At 35.8% G+C, this 21,927-nt stretch overlaps 2 pseudogenes; one reads left to right on the top strand and one right to left on the bottom strand.

Annotated features, from left to right (window-relative positions):
- Positions 1-527: 527 nt before the first annotated feature.
- Positions 528-5,189, top strand: LOC116115397 (annotated as a pseudogene).
- Positions 5,190-7,973: 2,784 nt separating this feature from the next.
- LOC116115390 lies at positions 7,974-12,866 on the bottom strand (annotated as a pseudogene).
- Between the last annotated feature and the right edge of the window lie 9,061 nt (positions 12,867-21,927).

Consider the following 21,927-nt stretch of genomic DNA (forward strand, 5'->3'; position numbering starts at 1 on the left):
TGAACCCATGATGGATGTAACATTTTTGCTTGGACTAGTGAAGAATGTAGATGTTTTAATTTTATGGTATATAATTTTATCTGTGCCCACTTTTATAGTAAATTTCTTGTTTTGATTTAATCGCAAGCTTATCTTTTCAAAATCACTACTGATGAGAAATGCAGGCACATCAGCATCAATTTGATTTTCCTTCTGAGTAGAACATGAATTCATATAAGATTGCTGTTCATGTTTATATACACACACACCCACACACAAGACAACCTTCTGTGATTTTTCATAAGTTTCTTTTTCTGTGGAATGATTGAAGTTAAAGTATGGCTAGATTTTAGATCTTATTTTTAATTGGTGCTTCCACAAATAAGTAACTGAAAATTTGACCTATGGATTTTATTACCTCCTCGAGAATGTTAAGGTCAACAGTACAACAGTATTTCGTTTTGCTGATATTGCTATGTTTCGCAACAATTTTCTTTGTTGTTTTTGAATACTTACATTGAGAGGACTTGATTGGGGATAGTGGGAAGTGTTAACATGTTGCAAATACACATTGCAGGGGTTGCTCCTGTACCCCTGCAAGAATCCTTCTTTACTCAGAAATAGTGTTTACCGATATTAATTTGGGAAATTGGGGTTTTGGATGCAAAACTTATATATAAATTTGGTTTGTTTCAGAATTCCTACACACGGTATGCCTAAGCCGCAGTGACTATGAGAAAGATAAATTCAACAATCTTTTCTTTCTTTCATTTTTTTTTTTTTTCGGTTTGTTATTTTTCCTGAGTTTTGGTGCTTTGTATTATGTGTACAAATATGGATCCATGTATTTGCAATGGTTGACTTTCTTTTTTTTGGACATGATAAAAGTGCAGCATACTTCATTTATGGGTAAAACAATTCAGGTATATGGATTCCCATGTAGTGTTACTGCAGAAGCAGTCAAGACATATCTGGAGTCACTTACAGGTGAAGGAGCTGTTTATGCTATTAAAGTTAGGAAAGCAAAAAGTGGTGGTCCGAGAGCGTATGCTATTGTCCAATTCACAACCAATAGAAGTGCTGAATCTATCATCTCTTTGGCTAGACAACGCCTATGGTATGGGAGTTCATATCTCAATGCTCGGCCAATGGAGCATGATATTGTGCCGAAACCGAGAACCTTTATGCATAGCATGGAAAAAATAATGCTGCATTTTGGTTGTCAGATCTCAAATGAAGCATTTGCTGTTCTCTGGAGAGGGGTGGATGTTTCTGTGAATTTTGGTATCGGAATGCGAAAATTAAATTTTTATCTGTCTTATCAACGAGTAGAATACAGGCTTGAGCTCGCTTACGAAAATATTTGGCAGATAGAACTCCATCGTCCATGCGATCAAAGAGCAAAGTATCTTCTGATTCAGGTTGCTTTTCTAATTTTGATCATTGACGATAATTCATTGCTATTTTATTTTCTTTTATTTTTCACGCAACAAAATGCAGCTTCATTGCTTGTATTGCATGAATGGAAAAAGAATGAAAGTTCTTTTATATGAATGTAGACATTCTGTTGATTTCTATTTTCTAATTTGCAAGCAATTGATGATAGTCACCTGCATCTTCTTTTTCTTATTGAAAAGAAGTTCTTTTATATGGACTGTCTCAATGCTTTTTTGACATTTGTATTTCAATACTTCTGGCTATGGTACTGCACTTTTAAAAAAAAATTCTTACCAGTTTTCCATGTAAAAAAAATTTCCTTTTAACAAAAAGAAGGGGGGGAGGGGGGAGGGAATTCAGAGTCTTTTGTTGAAGGTTTTTTATTTGGCATTCTGAATGGGAAAGAATGGACTAGATTTTTTTAATACATATTGCAATTGGAAATTCATGGAATTAGATGGATGGTGGAATTCAGTTATCTATATGCTTGAGAGTTGGATCTTTCAGATCATGTTTACTATTCTTCTTTCTTGGGTTAAATGTTAATTTGCTGACTGTAAAGGATTATTTTTTGGGTTTCTTTTGATTTTAAGCTACTTGGTGCTCCCCGGATTTTTGGGAAAGAAACACGCTTTTCTTATGATGAATTTGAAGACCCTTTATTTAACTTCTTTAAGGATGACCCTGATGATAAATGGGTCAGGGCAACTGATTTCACCCCCTCAAGCTGTATTGGGCAGTCTACTGGATTATGTTTAGAGCTTCCTTATTGCCTTGAACTTCCAAACTTTAAGGAAAACTTTGGTTACTGTAAAGAAAGTGATGGCAGGTTTGATTTGGAAATAGGTTCTGCGTATTCTTGCAATCGGAGTTTGGTTCCAATTGTTGGTCCTCCCTTTGGAATTTACTTTGCCATATGAGATCTTGTTTAAGATCAATTTGTTTGTTCAAAATGGGTGTCTTGCCGGGCTAGCACTGGATTCTGATTTTTATCGGTTGGTTGAGCCAAGTAGAATCAACAAGGCCTGTATAGAATATGCTCTTGACAAACTTTATCAAATAAAAGAATGTTGCTATGAACCTTCAAAGTGGTTCACTGAACAGTACCAAAAATACCTCACAACCAGGAATAGGCCAAGATCACCTGCTATAACTTTGGATGGCAGTTTGGTATATGTACACAGAATCCAAGTAACACCTTGTAAAGTTTATTTTTGTGGTCCAGAGGTTAATGTCTCGAATCGTGTACTTCGTCACTACAGAGATTATATTGACAATTTTCTTCGTATTTCTTTCATTGATGAGGATTTAGATAAAATCCATTCAATAGCTGTAGCTCCACGTTCATCTTCTGCAAATTAGCATAGGACAACTGGAATTTACACAAGGATCCTTTCAACCCTAGAAAATGGTGTAGTTATTGGTGATAAGAAATTTGAATTTCTTGCTTTTTCATCTAATCAATTGCTAGAAAACTCTGCTTGGATGTTTGCTTCTACAGATGGGGTCACTGCTGCACATATAAGGGAGTGGATGGGAAATTTTCGTCAAATAAGGAATGTGGCGCAGTATGCTGCCAGACTTGGTCAATCCTTTGGTTCATCAACTGAAACTCTTAGTGTTCGTGAGGATGAAATGGAGGTCATTCTTGATGTAGAGGTTATAACAGGTGGAACTAAATATGTATTTTCCGATGGTATTGGGAAAATTTCTGTTGAGTTTGCAAGGAGAATGGCCCAAAAATGTGGTATTAAAGATCGTCCTCCATCTGCCTTTCAGATTCGATTTGGCGGATACAAAGGTGTGGTGGCCGTTGACCCAAATTCAACGAAAAAAATTATCATTGAGGAGAAGTATGTGCAAGTATCATTCAGACATCATGAAACTGGATGTTTTGGCATGGAGCAAATATCAGCCTTGTTTTCTGAGACGTCAGCTGATTACTCTTTTCTCTACCCTTGGTGTTCATGATAAAGTTTTTGAGAAGAAACAAAGAGATTATGGGATATTTGTTCAAAATGGAAGATCTATGATGGGATGTCTGGACGAAACCAGAAACTTAGATTATGGGCAGGTGTTTGTGCATTCTCTAAAGCTGCTTCTCAGCAGCGTTATTTTATTGAGGGGGAGGTCGTTGTTGCAAAAAACCCTTGCTTGCACCCAGGCGATGTTCGTGTTTTAAGGGCGATGAATGTGCCAGCTTTGTATCATATGGTGGATTGTGTTGTATTCCCACAGAAAGGAATGAGGTATAACTTTCAACTTCATGGTTTAGAGTGTTGCGGTGTGTACTGGAATTTATAATAGATTAAACTTTGAAACTGCTGGCATCCCTTCTGATTGTATCACTCTGTCAAGTCTTACAAGCTATGCCATGTGGAATTAGACACACACTTGAATCAATTTTTGTACTTTATTTCTGCTCTTTTATGTTTTTGCTTTCCTGGGTTATGAATATGTGACACTGAGTCCACCTAATTTAATGCAAGAAAAATTATAGGTTAACGTTTTTGCTGTTTATTAATAATAGGTTAACGAGACAAATTAATGAACTGGTCAGAAATTTTGCATTTGACCGATATTCAAAACTGATTTATATTCCTAGACCTCACACAAATAAATGTTCGGGAAGTGATTTGGATGGAGATATCTACTTTGTCTGTTGGGATCCTGAATTGATTCCGCCACAGCAAATCTCACCGATGGATTATACCCCAGAACCAAGTATTCAGTTAGATCATGACGTTACAATCGAGGTATTATTCTTTTAGACCCTGAAGTATTCAAAAAAAATTTATTTTCTTTTATCCAATTTGCATATGACCAAAGTCATGGTTCTTCTAGCTTTCATTGCCTCATGCTATGTGCAGCATACTGCTCAAATGATGACTGAGATGCATTTATACATGCCTCTAATTTTTTCCCTTACTCTTCTTTCTCCTGCCACACAAGTACACAACTGCACACAATGATTTTATTCAGTGATTTGCATATAAGGGTTTTAATTTCTGCCGTGCAGGAAGTTCAGGAGTATTTCACCAACTACATAGTGAATGACAGTTTGGGAATTATTGCGAATGCTCACACTGCTTTTGCAGATAAGGAGCCTGGCAAAGCAACGAGCAACCCATGCATAGAACTAGCGAAAAAAATTCTCTATTGCGGTTGACTTTCCAAAAACTGGTATTCCTGCGGAAATACCACCTCATTTACATGTCAAAGAATATCCTGATTTCATGGAAAAACTAGAGAAACCCACCTACGAGTCACGCAATGTGATAGGAAAGCTTTTCCGAGAGGTGAGGGACATAGCACCAGATACAAGCCCTATTAAGTCTTTCACTGAGGAAGTAGCGAGAAGGTCTTATGACCATAACATGGAAGTTGATGGATTTGAGGATCACATTGAAGATGCTTTCTATTACAAAAGCAATTATGACTACAAACTAGGGAATTTGATGGATTACCATGGCACAGAACTGAAGCCTAAATACTCGGTGGTATCCTGAAAATGTCCAAATCTTTCACAAAGAGAAGAGATGCAGAAGCAATTGGTATGGCAGTAAGGGCCTTGAGGAAAGAAGCTAGAGCCTGGTTCAATGAGAAGGGAAGTGGGTCTGATTTTGAAGATGATGTGTATGCAAAAGCGTCGGCTTGTTCTCTGATGGATTGTTTTGTGTTTGTTGAGACTAAATTATACTATCAAGAAAAAAAGGCAAGTGGATTCTAGAAATTGGTCAAGTCACATTTCGTAGTTTCAGGACAATAGTCAGGTGTGTAGTCAACAGAAGAAGAAAAAGTAAATTTCGAGTTTGAAATTAAGAAAAAAAAGAGTTATAATCAGAACAACTGATTAAGAAATTAGTGAAAAGTGATATAAACAAAAACCCTAATTGAGTTTGAAATTGGGGAGAAGTAGTGCAACAAATACTCTAATTACATTGAAATTGAGGAAAATGGGCGTAAATAATAACCCTAGTTAAGTAGGGATATATTCGGTATTAAATAAGATTTAAAGATACTTTTTTTTTTTTTTTTTTTTTTTAAATATAGTAAAAGTGTATTTAACAATAGAGGCTATTAAAACTTTAATGGGGACTAAAAAAACAGTTTCCCAGGATAAATGTTCCTCTTTTACAAATTACAAGCTCAATAAAAGCAATTCATTAATGGGTTTTCACTACAAACAAAATCAACATTTATGTGGTTATATTAATAGGATGTGGTTATATTAATTTTTATTTAGAAGTTTTTTATTTCTAATAAAATGATATAATATTTTAGTCATTTTTATTCAATAAATATTAATCAATAATACTAACCTCACTAATCTCTCTCACTAATCCCTCTTACTAACCTCATGTGGGTGTTTGTGATTGGTTTGATTAGGCGGGATCCATTATTGGACAGGCGGAACCCATGAGAATTGACGAATTGTGAACTAACATGTGGTGTTAGTGAGAGAAAGTTAGTGAGAAGTGTTAGTGAGTGTAGTGTTACTCAATATTAATACTATTTATAATTATTTTTATTTTAACTTAGTTAGTTTTATATTATTACATATAATAATATATATTATAAATAAATAAATTTTATAATGAGAACAGCAGGTTGGGATCGGAAAATACTAATCCCATCCCTGCCCAAATAGATGCAGTTGTCCAACACCTTGAACATCCTTCCGTGTCACTTTTCAGTCAATTTACAAGGAAAATCTTAAGAAACAAATCATAGTTTTACCATCTGTTAGGGCCAAAAATCGTCTTGGGTTTGACGAGGCCCAATAATGAAATAAACATGTCATGGCCCAAGGTCTCAACCCAATCCCGATTGGGCCTACTCTTAAAATTACCTTGTGAACTACCCACTCTATGAGTTGGGCTATCCCATAAGTTAAGCTAAACTGGGTTTCAGCCCATTAGTCTGCAACAGTCTACAAATAGGAAATCAGAATCCCATTCTATTTCCTCTTCTACTAAGATTCCAAATCTTACTCAAACTATCAAACTTGATCTGATAAGGTTAAGAAATCATATCTCTTTCATGGTAAGGATTATCTCCCAAAATAGGACTTAGTGTTCTACTAAGTTTCCAAATCTTATTTAAACTATTAAACTTAATCTGATAAGGTCAACAAATCATATCTCTTTTATGCTAGGGATTATCTTCCAAAATAGGACTTAGAGTCCTATTAAGATTCTAAATCTTATTTAAACTATTAAACTTAATCTGATAAAGTTAAGAAATCATATTTCTTTCATGATAGGGATTATCTCCAAAAAAAGAGGACTTAATGTCCTACTAGGATTACAACCCCTTGGGTTCACTATAAAAACAAAGGCTTGCCCTCTCATTAGGATGCAATCTCCCATAGTCAATCTACACTACTCAAAACCATATATTTGCTCCTAAAGTTCTTGCTCCCAAGAACCTGACGCCTCTGCCGTAGTCCTAGTTTCTGACAAGACTCCTGGTAATTCTTCATCTCCTTAATTCTTATCAAATAATCTCTTTCAGGCTTGCTGACTTGAGCGTCGGAATGCCTACGGCAAACACCACCTCGATGTTTTTCGGAAGCTTCACGCTTGCCCTTTCATGTGTGCAGGTCTAGCGGATTGTCAATGGCCTCAACCTCACGGGATCAGGCCCTATTTTCATGGCGGTATATTTTTTGCATCTACAGTTTGGCGCTCACCGTGGGGCCCTAACAATCATCTGCGAACGACGACTTACAACATGGAAGGTGACACAGAACTCTTTTTGACTGACAATGTTAATCAGAAAATCCCATCACGATAAGAATTTTTGTTTTCTTTATTTTTTTTTTTTCGTTTGTTTTATCTATTCACATGCCATATTATATCTATTCGGCATATCGTAATTTATTTTATATTATATCCATTCAGCGGGTAGTGTAAGACCTTGAAGCTCATATTATTGTTCTAAATTAATAATAGAATAATAATGTGTCAGAGTTTAAAGTGGCGTTCCTAAACCACTTGATTCATTGACTTTGCTTCAACAACCTCTCTTCTCTAATCCTCTGTTTCAATAAGGCAATAGCTTCTGTCTCTAACCTCTCTACACACGCTTTTTCACTTCAATCATCAAACCACTAGGTGGTCTGCCACCGTCATCAAAGCTTTGCAATGCATTACCCGCCATAAAACTAGTCAATTTGTTCATTCAAGAAGATGCCACAATATGCCAGCATCTCCACGACCTCCGCTCCATTAGAAGGTAACTCAAACTCGACCAACCTTGATCCAATCCCAATTCAACTTCACGGAGATTTGCCACTATTTTGAAACCCAAAACCCGTCCACCTATTCTCCTAAAATCGCCTTAACAGCTTCTCCAATTACACAGTTAAATCCTAAAAACACAGCAGTAATCCTTTTAAAACACCCAAAGTCATCTACTAAACACGAAGAGAAACCCCCAAACAAAACCTATTTAAGTGACGCCACCCCACTCTCGCCTAATCTCCTTACCCCAAAACTCCAAACTCAAACCATCGCCCCTTCCCAACTAATACATATCAGCTCAAACCACCTTCACATCACAATCTCCAACACACTTGTCACAAAAGCCCTCACGCTTCCTGCTGTTTGCAAACTTTCCACTCCCCACTGCAATTCAGCACCACTAAACAACATGAGTAGTCCACTCAATGATATTTGGGTTTGCACATACAATATCAACGTGCCCATTCGGTTCAACCCAAAAATGAATCACGTGCCTACTCAACATCAACTGGTTCAGCTCTGACATAGAAAGTAACACCCATCTCTCCACTCGGTCCAGCAAGCATGGGTGGTAGCACTTGAAGGGCAAAGGTATGTGTCATTATCTTCTTTTAACTACCACTCTATTTGGTTAAATCTTTCTCTATTTGGCCCATTACTTAAATACATGCATCCCATTTTTCCATTTAGCTCACACTTTATTCAGTCCATAACACATGCACATCATGCATATTGACTCTCCATTTGGCTCTTTGCTTAAAACATGCATGCCATGCATGTCACTACTCCAGTTTCAATCAAATGTTTTCAACTACAAAGTCGGTCACACCAATTGGGCCACATAGCCCTCAAAGGTTTCAACTACGAGTCGGTCACACCGACTCGACTACAAGCTCTATACAAGCTCCACTCGGCATACACCTTCGATCAGTCCAGCCCGATTCACGAGTTTACACCTTCGAATCAGCCTTGCCCGATTCACGGATCTACACCTTCGAATCGGCCATGTCCGATTCACGAGTTTACACCTTCGATCGGCTCAGACCGATTCATGAGTTAACACCTTCTATCGGCCCAGACCGATTCACAAGTTAACACCTTCGATCGGTCTAGACCGATTCACAAGCATACACATTCAGTCGGCCCATACCGATTTATAGATTTACACATTCAATTGGCCCAGACCGATTGAAGGACTTGCACCTCAAATCGACAAGTCATCGACCCAATCCACACAACGATCTATCCGACCTAACGATCTGCTATCACTAATCTGCTCAGTCTGCACTCATTCAATTAAATCTACTCTTTAAGCTAAATATTCTTTAACTTAGAGAGTGGGGGGCTAACTGTTAGGGCTAAAAATCGTCTTGGGCTTGATAAGGCCCAATAACGAAATAAACATGTCATGGCCCAAGGCCTCAACCCAATCCCGATTAGGCCTACGCTTAAAATCACCTTGTGAACTACCCACTCTATGAGTTGGGCTATCCTATAAGTTAAGCTAAACTGGGTTTCAGCCCATTAGCCTGCAACAGTCTATAAATAGGAAATCAGAATCCCATTCTATTTCCTCTTCTACTAAGATTCCAAATCTTACTCAAACTATCAAACTTGATCTAATAAGGTTAAGAAATCATATCTCTTTCATGATAGGGATTATCTCCCAAAAAAGAGGACTCAATGTCCTACTGGGATTTCAACCCCTTGGGTTCACTATAAAAACAGAGGCTTGCCCTCTCATTAGGATGCAATCTCCCGTAGTCAATCTACACTATTCAAAACCATCTATTTGCTCCTAAAGTTCTTGCTCCCAAGAACCCGATGCCTCCGCCGTAGTTCTAGCTTCCAACAAGACTCCTGGTATTTCTTCATCTCCTTAATTCTTATCAAATAATCTATTTCAGGCTTGCTGGCCTGAGCATCAGAGTGCTTACGGCAAACACCACCCCGATGTTTTCCGAAAGCTTCATGCTTGCTCTTTCATGTGTGCAAGTCTAGCGGATTGTCAGTGGCCTCAACCTCAAGGGATCATACCCTATTTTCATGACGGTAGATTTTTTGCATCTACACCATCCAATTTATATATTTAATTAAATTTATTGTAAGCAAATTCTGAAATAAGCAAGAGAACTTCTCAGTCTCATCTTTTTTTATTTTTTCCAATTAGTTAAACTTTACAAAGTACACAGATCATCAAGTAAATACACGAATACATCGATCACACACTTAATCTTCTTCTCTTTGCAAAAGCTTGAAAGATTAAATTATTTACATCGTAGCACGGCATACAATATGCATAATTTCTATTTGGGTTTAAGATTTAGGTTTAAGGATGAGCAATTTCGGGTATCCTGCATTTTTAAGGGGAATTGGAATTGGAATCGGAACCTGAACCTATAAGTTCCTAGGAAAAGCAACTGCAACCAGAACTTGTAAGTCCCTAGGAAAAGGAATTGGAACCAGAACCTAAAATGCAGGTTTCGGCTCCTTACTCGAGTACCCTATAAAAAATCAGTTACCCCTTATTAGTTTAAAAAATGACAAACACACCTTAAAATTTTACAAATACACCCCTGAAAAATTAAGAAAACCTTAAAATTATAAATATATATATTTTACAAAGTATAGTTATGGAATTAATTTTGCGAATTAAATTTTAGTAAACTTTATTATCCAAAAATACAAATATTATATAATATTATAATTACTAGAGTGAAAATAAAGTCAAATTAACATTAATTGTAAATTTGTGGAAAAAGAATAAAATTAAATATTAATATTAATATGGTTTATGAATCTTTAATTATATAATTAGTATGGCTCTAATTTTCAGTTTGTTTAATGATTTCTTAACATAACGTGACTCATGAGGGATGAGTTGTCATACTATGCTATACTAATAATTTAATTAAGTAATGTAATAATATAGTAATTTACTAATATTTATAATATGATGATATAATTAATTAAGTAATCATACTATAAATTTATAATGTAATGTTATAATTAATTAATAATTAGGTAATTATTTAACTAGTAATGTACTAATGTTTATCAATTTATTATATATAATTAATTAATTACTAATTTACTATAGATATACTTAAAACTTGATAATTGAAGTAAATAACTAAATATTATTCAATCAAATATATTATTTTAATAAAAAATAATCCTTTCAATAACATTAAAACACTCGTAATTGGATCCTAATTCCAATTATAGTTTATACACTTAATTAATCAAAACTTTAATATTATAATATATTAAAAAAATTTATTGTAAAAATTTTAATATATTAATTTGATTAGGTTATTATAAAATATTAAACTTTTTTATATGGTGAAGTATATACGTATAATTAATTGCATATATATTTGATTAGGTTATTGTTATTGTTACACTATAATTTTTTATATAACATTTAATCCCATTTGGCCATTTTAAATTTTTTATATGTAAAATTACAAAGATCCCCAATTCTTTACTGATATTTCATTTAAATCCAGGTTCCAATACAGGTTCCTACTCGGGTACCCAAACTCGATTCCAAGACAAATTCCCTTCAGGGTACCCGGGCGGTTACCCACTAGGGTACCCGTTTTAGGTTCTCATCACAGGTTCTAGTTCCGATTCCTACACATATAGGAACCAGAACCGGACCCACATAGTAACGGTTCCAAAAAATTAGAATCGGAACCTACTCGTATAATGTCAATTCTGGATAAATTCTTGTTTTACTCGCCGGTTTCGGTTCTAACCGGGCAATGTCGGTTTCGGGTAGATTACGGTTCTACCTACCGATTCCAATTCTACCCGCTATCCATGCTCACCCCTACTTAGGTTAAGCTTTTTGATTTGTGTTAGATCTCATTTAAGGAGAGATTGTTGAGTCTTTTAAGTTCTAGCTATCTCTGTAAGAAAATTAAACACGAATTCTATCAACATTTAATCAATAAGAATAGAATCCAGTCATAATCAACAATATGTCAAAAGATCAACACATAGATTATAGTATGCAAAATCAATAATTAAAGGTTATAAACAAACTTCTTTGTGCCATAATTTTTTATTCTTGCATTCCCTTATAGAAGAAGCGGCGGTTTTTCTAGAAGCGACGATTTTTCTAGAAGCGACGATTTTTCTAGAAGCGATGAAAAGCGTAGGTCTTACTTTCCAATAACGTACGCACCAAATAACAACTATTGAATGAGGTTTAGTAATTGAATTAGCACTTGGAAATGAGACCTAACCAATTTAATATTTGTTTATTGGGTCCTCCCATTAAATGCTCAAGCATACACTAACTGTTTACTCAGATAATTATAATAAAGTGTGTTAGACAATCTTGAAACGATCACAAAAAATCCATCAAGATATCTCATTTGGATTATATATTTACTAGTTTTGATTAAAACAAAATTATAATTAATGTTAACCCACAATCAAGAAAATTTCTAACAATCTCGTCAAGTATTTAGAAAGAAAAACAAGTGAATCCATTAAAATTGAACTTACCTCTTTTACCATATCCTTGAATATGGAACCCATACAATCATACATCAAACCATTTTGCGATATTAAAGAAAGGCATTTCATCTGGGATACTTGGATTGCTGATAACTATGATGCCTCCAGGCACAATTTCTTTAGCCCTAGCATTTAAAAAGCTCTCCAAATCTCTAGCAAATTGATTTGCATACGCATTCAAAACTTCTTTCGGAGCAAAGGCATAGTGAATCTTGCCTTTGTTCTACGCACCAGAACTCCTGTCTAGCAACTCTTCTGGCGCCTTTGACAGGCGACAGCCAATGGAGCGCATGAGAGACGTGCACTACACGGAGAAAAGATTCTGTAAACAACCGTTTGTGGAAAGAGCCTGGAACTCCAGCTACAAAGTATCGTGTTTCTTGGGGGAGAGACGCAAAGAGAGTGTTGAAATCTTTGTAGCATTGATCGTTGAAGAAGACTTGAAATTCGAGCATTTCAGAATCAGGTCACCGGGATTTGTACGTCTGCTTAATGGTTTCTATTAAATCTTGCATGGTATTAAAGGTATTTGGTTCAACTGCACAACCGCAATTTAGCTACAAGGCGAATCGTGTTTGTTGAATATGCAGTAGACAACAAAGATTTTACGTCTAGTTTTCTTGCAATGGTAACATCATTTAGAAATTTTTTTTGGGTAACCAACATCATTTAGAACTTATTATTGTCATGATCGTGCAGTAGTCATCAGCGCTTGTAAATTTGTGTTTATTGGCAGTATTACTCTCGAGAAGATGAATTACAACATGAATTTGCACTCTATTAAAAGGTTCAATAATTTATTTATTTATTTATTTTTTAATTAACAGTTAACATGAATTTAGCCTAGAAGAATTGCCTGAAGACGATCCGAATACCATGAAATGCAACAAGTCAGGACATCCTAACATTAGTTTTATCATGACCGTACTTAGATACTATTGGATCAATTCAGCTCGTTACTGATGAATTCAATGATGTTTCAGTATGGACTTAGGACTTCATGACTAGAGAATTACTCTATATATATGTAGACACACGATTCTTACACTACTATAGGAAAATTTGCCTATGTCAATACTACATAAAAATTTGGCCTATATGCACCTATGCCAAACCTGATGCGGGTACTTGAGGTTGCAGTTGCAATACGCCGATGCCATGATGCCATTGGCGTGTATATACAATAAAAATGAATTGTAATTTACTACATGTCGTATGCTTTAATTGTATGCTTAATTAATTAATTAAATAGTAAAGCTAATTCATGATCTTTCCATAAATCTGGACACTTGAAATATAGCCAAGAAGCATCCGAGATTAGAGAAGAGCAGAAGTCAACCCGTATCCTAAAGAAAAGCTGTGCATGTAACAAGTCCAGTAGCTAGTATAAGTTAAGGGACCATGTGTAACACGGCGCATTTATTTAATTTCTATTCTTCTCTCTTGCTGGAAGTAGTTTGTGTAGAATATTCATTTTTGTAAAACTTATGAGTTGTGTATATGCACATTGGCTGCCAATCCTTTTATTTGGCTTATTTCATCTATTGTGTGTGTGTACATTAGTTCTTAGTGCACATTGTTTGCCAGACTTGTGTCTTGGCTTGTTTCTTTTCGAGTGTGTGTGTACAACAGTCTATGCTTATACTCTTGCTTCAGATATTTTGTAACCCAACAAGAGTTGCATGTCTAATAAAGTGAAAAAGATATTGTTTATATTTGTCTCTTGACATATAGGACCTTTTACATGCGTCATAATATCCTTAAATGGTCTTAAGGAAAAAAGTTATCTTTCTCGATTTGTTTTGTGGTCCAAACCAAAAAGAAGCAATACTTTCCTTATTTGGACAAACATTGGTTAGCCCCTTGTTGGCTAATGTGACACTATATTGTTGAACAAGAAATCATTCATTATATAATACTCTTTCTTGCATAAATAAATCGAACATTTTGATCTTTTATTTCATTCTTACTCTGAATTTCTTAGAGTATTCTTTCTCTTAAGGTTCAAGGTTTATTTTCCATTTTGTGCCAAAACCTCACCATATCAAACATAGACTTGATGACTCTTGGCATGTTGTTCCTTTGCTGATGCTGGTGTGTGGCACTAGTGCTCAAAGCTTGTGGTTTACGAACTGTTCTTGGGTGTGTTCCCGACGAGAAGAAGCTCCAAGGAGTTGCGACACATTAAGGATTCAAAGTGTGGTGCTAAGTGTAAAGTTGAATAGAGAGTTTTTTTACTGTAACTTAGATCAGCTTTGAACTATATCTTGTAATGTGTTTTTAACTTAGTGGATTGCTTTGATCTAGACAAGGTCCCATGGATGTAGGCTAAAAGTTGATTTAGCCAAATCATGTATATGGCTGTGTTCTTTACTTTATGCATCTCTTAATCAACTTTGTAATTTTCGGCTGCACTTTAAAATGGGTAATCCAAAACCAAAGTGGTTTAACCAATCCCTAACAAATCAGTTGTTTCTCTTCAAGTGAATTTCCTAAATTCTTTATTATTAATTCTAGTTATTAGATTAAAGACACCTACTCGCATCCTTAAACGAGCAAACTCTAGGTTCTAAAAAAGTACTTAGACTCCTAGTCCCTAACATTGCTCAGGGTGCCAACTATCCCTCTGGAACTCTTTGGTGTGAGTTTGGAGAGATAGTACGTGAATTTATTCCTACCTTGCTTCAGGGATCATACATAGGCGAGCTTAGGAATTGAGAGATCACCTAGTTCGTTCTTTTGGAACGTGATGTACATTCCAATGGCTTGATGGTACGAGTTTGGGCTTAGCTAGAACAGAGCTATCCCAAAGTAATCAAGCACCTTACATATGAACTGGTGAAGTGGAATGGACACTCCATATTTCTGTATCAACTTTGAGATCACAGCATGTCCAGGTGGAGGGTACCAAGCAAGATAATTCTCCATTTTGTCGAGAGAAATGGAGATCATGTATTGCTCCTTAATACGAATCAACTCCACCTGAGTAAAAGAGCCTTGCATAGGAGGGTTACCAATACCTTGCCCAAGGCAATTATTAGAACATTGCTTAGCATAACTAGTAGATGTCGAGGACAAGCTTTCCTTGCTCTCCTCATCCCCTTTACTCTTAGATAGTTCCACAAGTGGAACACCGATAGATCGAATGGGAAGCATAGACCGATAGATCAAATAACCGTGCACAGCGGTGAAACAACATTTCAAATGGTCTATTTGACCGATCTGCTAGCACTGATTCATTCAGTTCGTACTCTTGAGCTACTCTCTAAGCTAAAAGCACTTTAACTTAGAGAGTGAGAGACAAATTGTATGGGTGAAAATTTGTGTTGGACTTCTGAAAACCCAACAATGCTTATCTTCGCTTTGGAGGACATCAACAACGACCCTGTGCCTCGGCCCAACTCCGGTTGGTCCCATGTTATAGTCACAGCCAAGTGCAATGACCCAACTCTGGTTTCCTTACTTCAAAGTCCATCTCGTAGAAGGTTCACTTTACGATTTGGTCCAATCTATAAGCCATCCTACTCCTTGAGCCAGGCTACTCTATGAGCCAAGCCATTTTGCGATTTGGGTCGCATTACTAGTCGAATCTCTCTATGGATTGGGCCTAATTATGAGTCGAACATCTCAAAGATTTTGCACTCATCAAACTCCGAGTTCCATAAGGATTCTAACATCCCCAAGTACTTTGAGTTCCATGCGAATACTAGCTCTCCATAGATTCCTATTCTTGCGAGAGTTTAACGCACAAAGACTCCTAGTCTTATGTGAATTCCTACACTTAGTGAATTCCCACACCCATACATAATCTAACACCTCACGGAACCCAAGTCCTATATGGATTTGAATATCCTTGGGTTCCAAGTCTACACAAATACTTCCTATTTCAAGTACTCCTAAATTTGCAGGAACTAGTACTCCTAGCTTTACAAGCATTAGAACTCTGAAATCTACAAGGACATGGACCTCCAAGGCTTCCTATAAAAGCAGAGGTTTGTCCTCTTGAAAATTCATTCAATCCACAATTTAGCCTTTTGATTGAATAACACACTCTTATTCAGTACACACAACTTCCCTGCCAACTCTCTATTTAGCTGCCGTCCGTCACCACAGAGCCAAGTTTTGACCACTCTATGATGATAGTCGTGCCTTAGCTCCGAAACACAAATGAAAAGGATTTTGTTCGTTGGTTGTGAATTTCTGATTTGAGTTGAAAAAGAGAAATTCAGTCAATTTGGTGGGACTGGTTTGACTGATTGATAAATGGAAGTTTTTTGGTTAAGTCGAAGTGTGAAATGGTTTGTGTAGAATGTTTACTCTTGACTTGTTTTGCAATTGTGAAAGTGTAGAAAAAATTCAATCACTTGAGTTATAAAATTAATGTTTGGTTTGTCAAGTGATAATTGGTGGTTGGTTTGGAAAGGGACGACTTTTTCATGTTGGTAATTTGAGTTGAGTTGAAATGTTGCTGGGAATGGTGAAAAAGGGGGTGAACTGCAAGTTCTTAGAACTTTTTTGGGTACAAGTGAAAATATTATACATTGGGACTATAATAAAATTTTGCAGATTTTGGTACCACAACATAGGAAATTTTTCACCGGGGCAACATACATTCTGGAATTTGGACTAAATTGTGAGTTTTGAAAGTTTCTTTGTTATCTTAGGGGTGTAAGTGAAAATATCCAATCTCTTGGGACCTCATGAATGTAGCGATAATGTGGGGGTCCTTTTGTGATAAAAATACTGTTGTGTCGGGGGCTTTTTGAAAATAGCATGAAAATTTAGAGGGCAAATTGATACTTGTCACTCACCCAACTTAAATCCAGTTCAGTCCACTAGAAGGAAGAAGAAGAGAAGAAAATAGACAGAGAGAAAGGAAAAGGAGAAAGGAAAAAGAAGAAAAGGGGAAGGAGGGTGGTTTTGACCACATTTTCATTAGGAAATCGATTTTTGGGTGTGCTTGATCTGTGGGTAAGCTGTTATTTGGGTAAAATTTTATCATTTTTCCCTCATTTTCCCTAAGTTTATAGTTTAAGCTAATTTCTTCAAAGAATTGGTTCAAATAGGAGGAGGAGAACGAAGTTTTTTGAGGGCTCTTGTTAATTAGGACAAGCTTCACGTATGTGAGTGGAAAATCCAAAACCCAGCAAAATATTATATAAATGGTTTACTCTAGTATTATTAATGTTTTAATTGCTTAAATCCTTTGATTTTTATTATGGAAAATGTGTTTAATACATGATTATCCTTTAGATTTGAGTATTGATATGAGAATGATTGGATTTCGAAATCTCTTGGGCAAGAATTGTTGATAATACAAAGATTTGGCTAAAATTGTTATTAAGACTCGTATTTTTAGCCTCCTATTGTATATGGTGAATTAATATTATGTTATATGTTTCCTTTTGAATGAAAACATGAGATCTATGGAAAGTGGTAATTTGATAACATGTATATTGATAATGGTAGTTTCAAACCACCATATATAGTACCTATCCCCCTCATGATATTGATTGGATCCTACGCATGTGCATGGAGCGAGGCGTATATCGCTACATTGGATTGATTTTTTTGGCCCAAGTGGGTCAAAGGCCTGAGCGAGGCAGATATCGCTACATTGATTATTTTGCAGGCCCAAGTGGGTCAAAGGCCCGAGCGAGGCAGATATCACTACATAGGATATGATTGTGCCAGCCCGAGTGATGCTTGGTCTCACTAAGTCAAAGGCTTGAGCTGTGACCGATTCCGCCAGCAGGATGGATTAAGTGGTTCAACCCGCGCGATGTTAGATCTTTCCCGGTTGGATGGATTTACCCCTAGGTACTAGTTGAGTGAGAATTTTCACATGTGATTGAGAAATGGTTTGGATATATAAATGTATATCATTTATTTAAAATGGAAATTTTTAAATGAAAATGTTATTTGTCTATGAAATGTTTTTAGAAATGATATGTTTAGAGAAACATGAATATTGATTTGTTTACCATAATAGTTTTCAGAAAGAAGTTTTGCAATGAGAGACTTCAGCATTTGTTATGAAAGATGACTTATATTATAAAATGTCCTTATGAAAATGAAATTTTATAAGCATGAATATTTTTATTAAATATTGAAATGTTCTATTACCTACTAACCCATTCCCCACTCACTGAGCATTTCTAGCTCACCCCTCGGTTTTCAAATGTTTTTCTTTCCCCCACCAGGTCAAGAAGGAGATCGTGCAAAGGAATGAATCCCACTCAAGTTAGGCCGCACGACTTTATTTCATCATATGTTTCATAACCATGTTTCATTTTCCGCTGCAAAGTTTATGTTCTTCATCATGTATTTATTTCATGTTTTGGACTGTAAAAGATATGGAAAAATCTGATACCATATGTTCATTTTGTAAAGGAAAATTCAGTTGTATTTTGTTTATTTGCAAATGATGTTATATTTTTTTGTCGTAAACAAAAAAGAATGTTTATAAATGTTTTAGCCAGAAGAGTTTTATGATGTTTTAATTCATAAATAGGTTTTCATAGTTTTCCCACATGGCACGTCTCGGTCACCTGAGTCTCATGGGTGCACTCGGAGCCTATGGGATAGGGAGGGTCGAGACGGGTAGTGTCACAACTTGTGTTGGGTTGCAAAATATTTGAAGCAAGAGTGTAAGCACAGACCGTTGTCCACACACATTCGAAATGAAACAAGCCAAGACACAAGTCTAGCAAGCAATGTGCACTAAGAACTGATGTGCACACACAATAGATGAAACAAGCCAAATAAAAGGATTGGCAGCCAGTGTGTACTCATAACTATTATGCACACACAACTCATAAGTTTGAAAAAAATGAATATTCCACATTCTCCCCCATTGTCAAACTTATGAACAAAGAACATAATGAAAGAGATCAAGTGCAAACCTGTTTAAATCAACCATTTAAGACCTGCAGATTTGCACACACAAACATGAAAACAAAATAATCAAAACAACACAAATGTAAACACATGGTTAGTAAATAAAACAAATAAAAACATCAAAGCAAGATAACTAAGGAGTTAAAAAAAAAGTAGCAAACAAAGTAACAAACTAGCCCAAGGAGAGATAACAAAAGATTCTAAGTTTATCCAAAAACATAAATAAACTATAAACTCCCCCATGATTCTTACTCCCCCTCTTTGTTCATAAGTCTTGATGACTTTCGAGAGGGTAGAGAAGAGCAACCAGCCTTCCCTTTGGTTCTGCGTTGTGGAGGGGTAGTGATGGTAACATGTGAGTCCTCCATTTGAAATTCTAGCACTGCAGCAAGTTTAGTGCGCACAGGAGAATCTGTTTGAGTAGCTGCACATTCAGGAGGTTCTTGTTCATCGTCATTAGCAGCTTTTTCTTTTTCCTCATCACCAACCTGTCCTTCTTCCTTATCAATAGCTTGTTCTTCTTCAACTTGAGTCTTGATAGACTTATAATTTTAGATTTTTATTATCTTTCCATTTAGTTTATTTGGCATGTTTAATATCTTGTGGTGCCTATTTGTGATGATTTTTATGTATAAGGCATTTGTGGTTAAGAATTAGTAAAATATACTTAAAATCAAAAGTTTCTAGCATTTTTACTTTTGGATGTTTTGGGCTGTTTGCAGATTTTTGATGGACTTAGAGTTATAGTTTGGTTTTTGGAATAAAGTAGACATCTTAAGCTTTCCAAGTTGGGGTGGCACATTTAGAGACGACTTCATTTGGGCCTCCAATTGTTGGTGTAAAGTCATAGCTGAAAACTGAAATCAAATCCTGATTGGAGTAGGATTTTTGTCCAACCACTAGAGCTTTAAAAGGGCATAACTGAAGTTTACGGAACTCAACTGAGATGATTCAAAAGCCAAAATTGAATTAAACATCATGAACTACAATTCTTATGAGGGGGCCGAAGTCCAGAAAGCTCGTTGTCCTGTCTAAAACTGGCCTGGAAATTACAGCTTTAGCCAAGAAGCTTAATCCTTAGCCGATTTGGATTATTTTTGTATGTCTCATATAAAGACTTGGTCCAACTTCAAGAGGGGGTTCAATACAAGTTTGGAGGGCTAGAAATTCATTTGTATGAGCTGGAATTTCATTACACAAATTAAGGGCAGGTTTGAAGGGAGAGAAATAAGTGTTTTCCTAAAAGGGTTTGGTTATTTGCCTTAATTTTAGGAGTTGGCTTTTAAAGGGAAGTTTTTATATGTTTCTTTGGGATATAAAATAGAACTTTTAGGTTGCTAGGGTTTGAGAGGTTGGAGATATGACGCATTTTTATTTTTTCTTTTCTTTGTGCCTTTCATCTCATCATGTTGGGCTAAATTCTTTAGTTCGATTCAAAGAAACATCAATCCGGTTAGCATAATTGTGAGACTTTGTTCTTAATCTTAGTTATCCTTCTATTCATATATATGTGTTTCTTTGTTTTATTTATTATGGATGCATGGTTTAATTGATTAAAGAGGCCTGTTAATTGATTGATTGCTAAACTGATTTGTAATCCGTAATCGTTATAATATTCAGTTAGAGTAGTAGTTAAGCAAAACAATTGTGATCCAAGCTTTTGTTGATTGTTTAAAAGAAACACGGAATGAATTAAATAATCTAACGCTTATTCGATTGTTATTCATCTTCAACTACTTCCTAATTCGTAATGCTATTAGTAAATTCATAAGGATTGCGTAATACCAAGTGGTTTATTGATAAGAATTAATTTGTGTGCTAGGCTCAGATTAATGAACTTAGGGAAGATAAAGATTGACTGGCTTCTTAATAATCTTTGGTTAAATATTTAATTAAAGAATAATATATATTAGAAGTCAGTGATCAGTTTGCATTCGTGGGTAATTTCCTTGGTCGAAATCATTTTTTTATTAAATTCTTTTTACTTAATTCCTGTTAGTAGTAATTACTCTTATGTCAATTAATTTACGAAGTAAAATTTCCATGCTTTTTTATTTCATTAATCCATTGTGATATTAAGTTGGGTAATCTGATTAGCTAGTCTTTGTGGATTGACCTGTACTTGTTGTGATTACAAGTTGTGAGTAGAGTAATTTAATTTTTGGCTGCGCTTGGCATGCATCAAGTCTCAGAAGCAGCATCGGCATCGTCAACAGGATCAACTGGAGGAGTAGGAGGTACCACGTTCTGAACAACAAGTTTAGTCAGAACCAGGGGTGGATCCAGCCTAGTTTTAGATGGGTCATGGCCCACCCTCAATTTTTTTTAAATACTAATATATATAATTTCTGGATTTTGGCCCACCCTAACAAAAATATTAATGTGCACTTAGTCTTTATTTTGGTCCACCCTAACAGAAATTTCTAGATTCGCTACTGGTCAGAACAGTCTTTTCTTTCTTCTTCTTCTTCTTTTTCATATCAGCCTCCATTTTGTCCATTTGTTAGCAAAGAGATATGTGAATTTCCTTCACATATTGAAGGACAAACTCCATTGAAGTCTCCAAGTCCTGCATGGCAACAAAAAGCTTGGACTACCAAGTGTTAGTCCTTGTGATCAGTTGAAAAAGATGATGGCAAGTTCCCTGTAGGCTGTCTAAAAGACTTCTTGGTGACAGTCTTTATCTTCAAAATAGGTTCCACTCCATAGGATTTAGACTTGTAAGTGGAAATGATTTTGTAAAGTAAAGAAGGAAAGCACAAAATCTATAGAGAGTGAGTTGATTGCACTACAACTCTAATATCGGTGAAAGTCAACTCAGCCAAGTCAA

Source organism: Pistacia vera, unplaced genomic scaffold (assembly GCF_008641045.1).
Source record: "Pistacia vera cultivar Batoury unplaced genomic scaffold, PisVer_v2 Contig738, whole genome shotgun sequence".
NCBI lineage: Eukaryota > Viridiplantae > Streptophyta > Magnoliopsida > Sapindales > Anacardiaceae > Pistacia > Pistacia vera.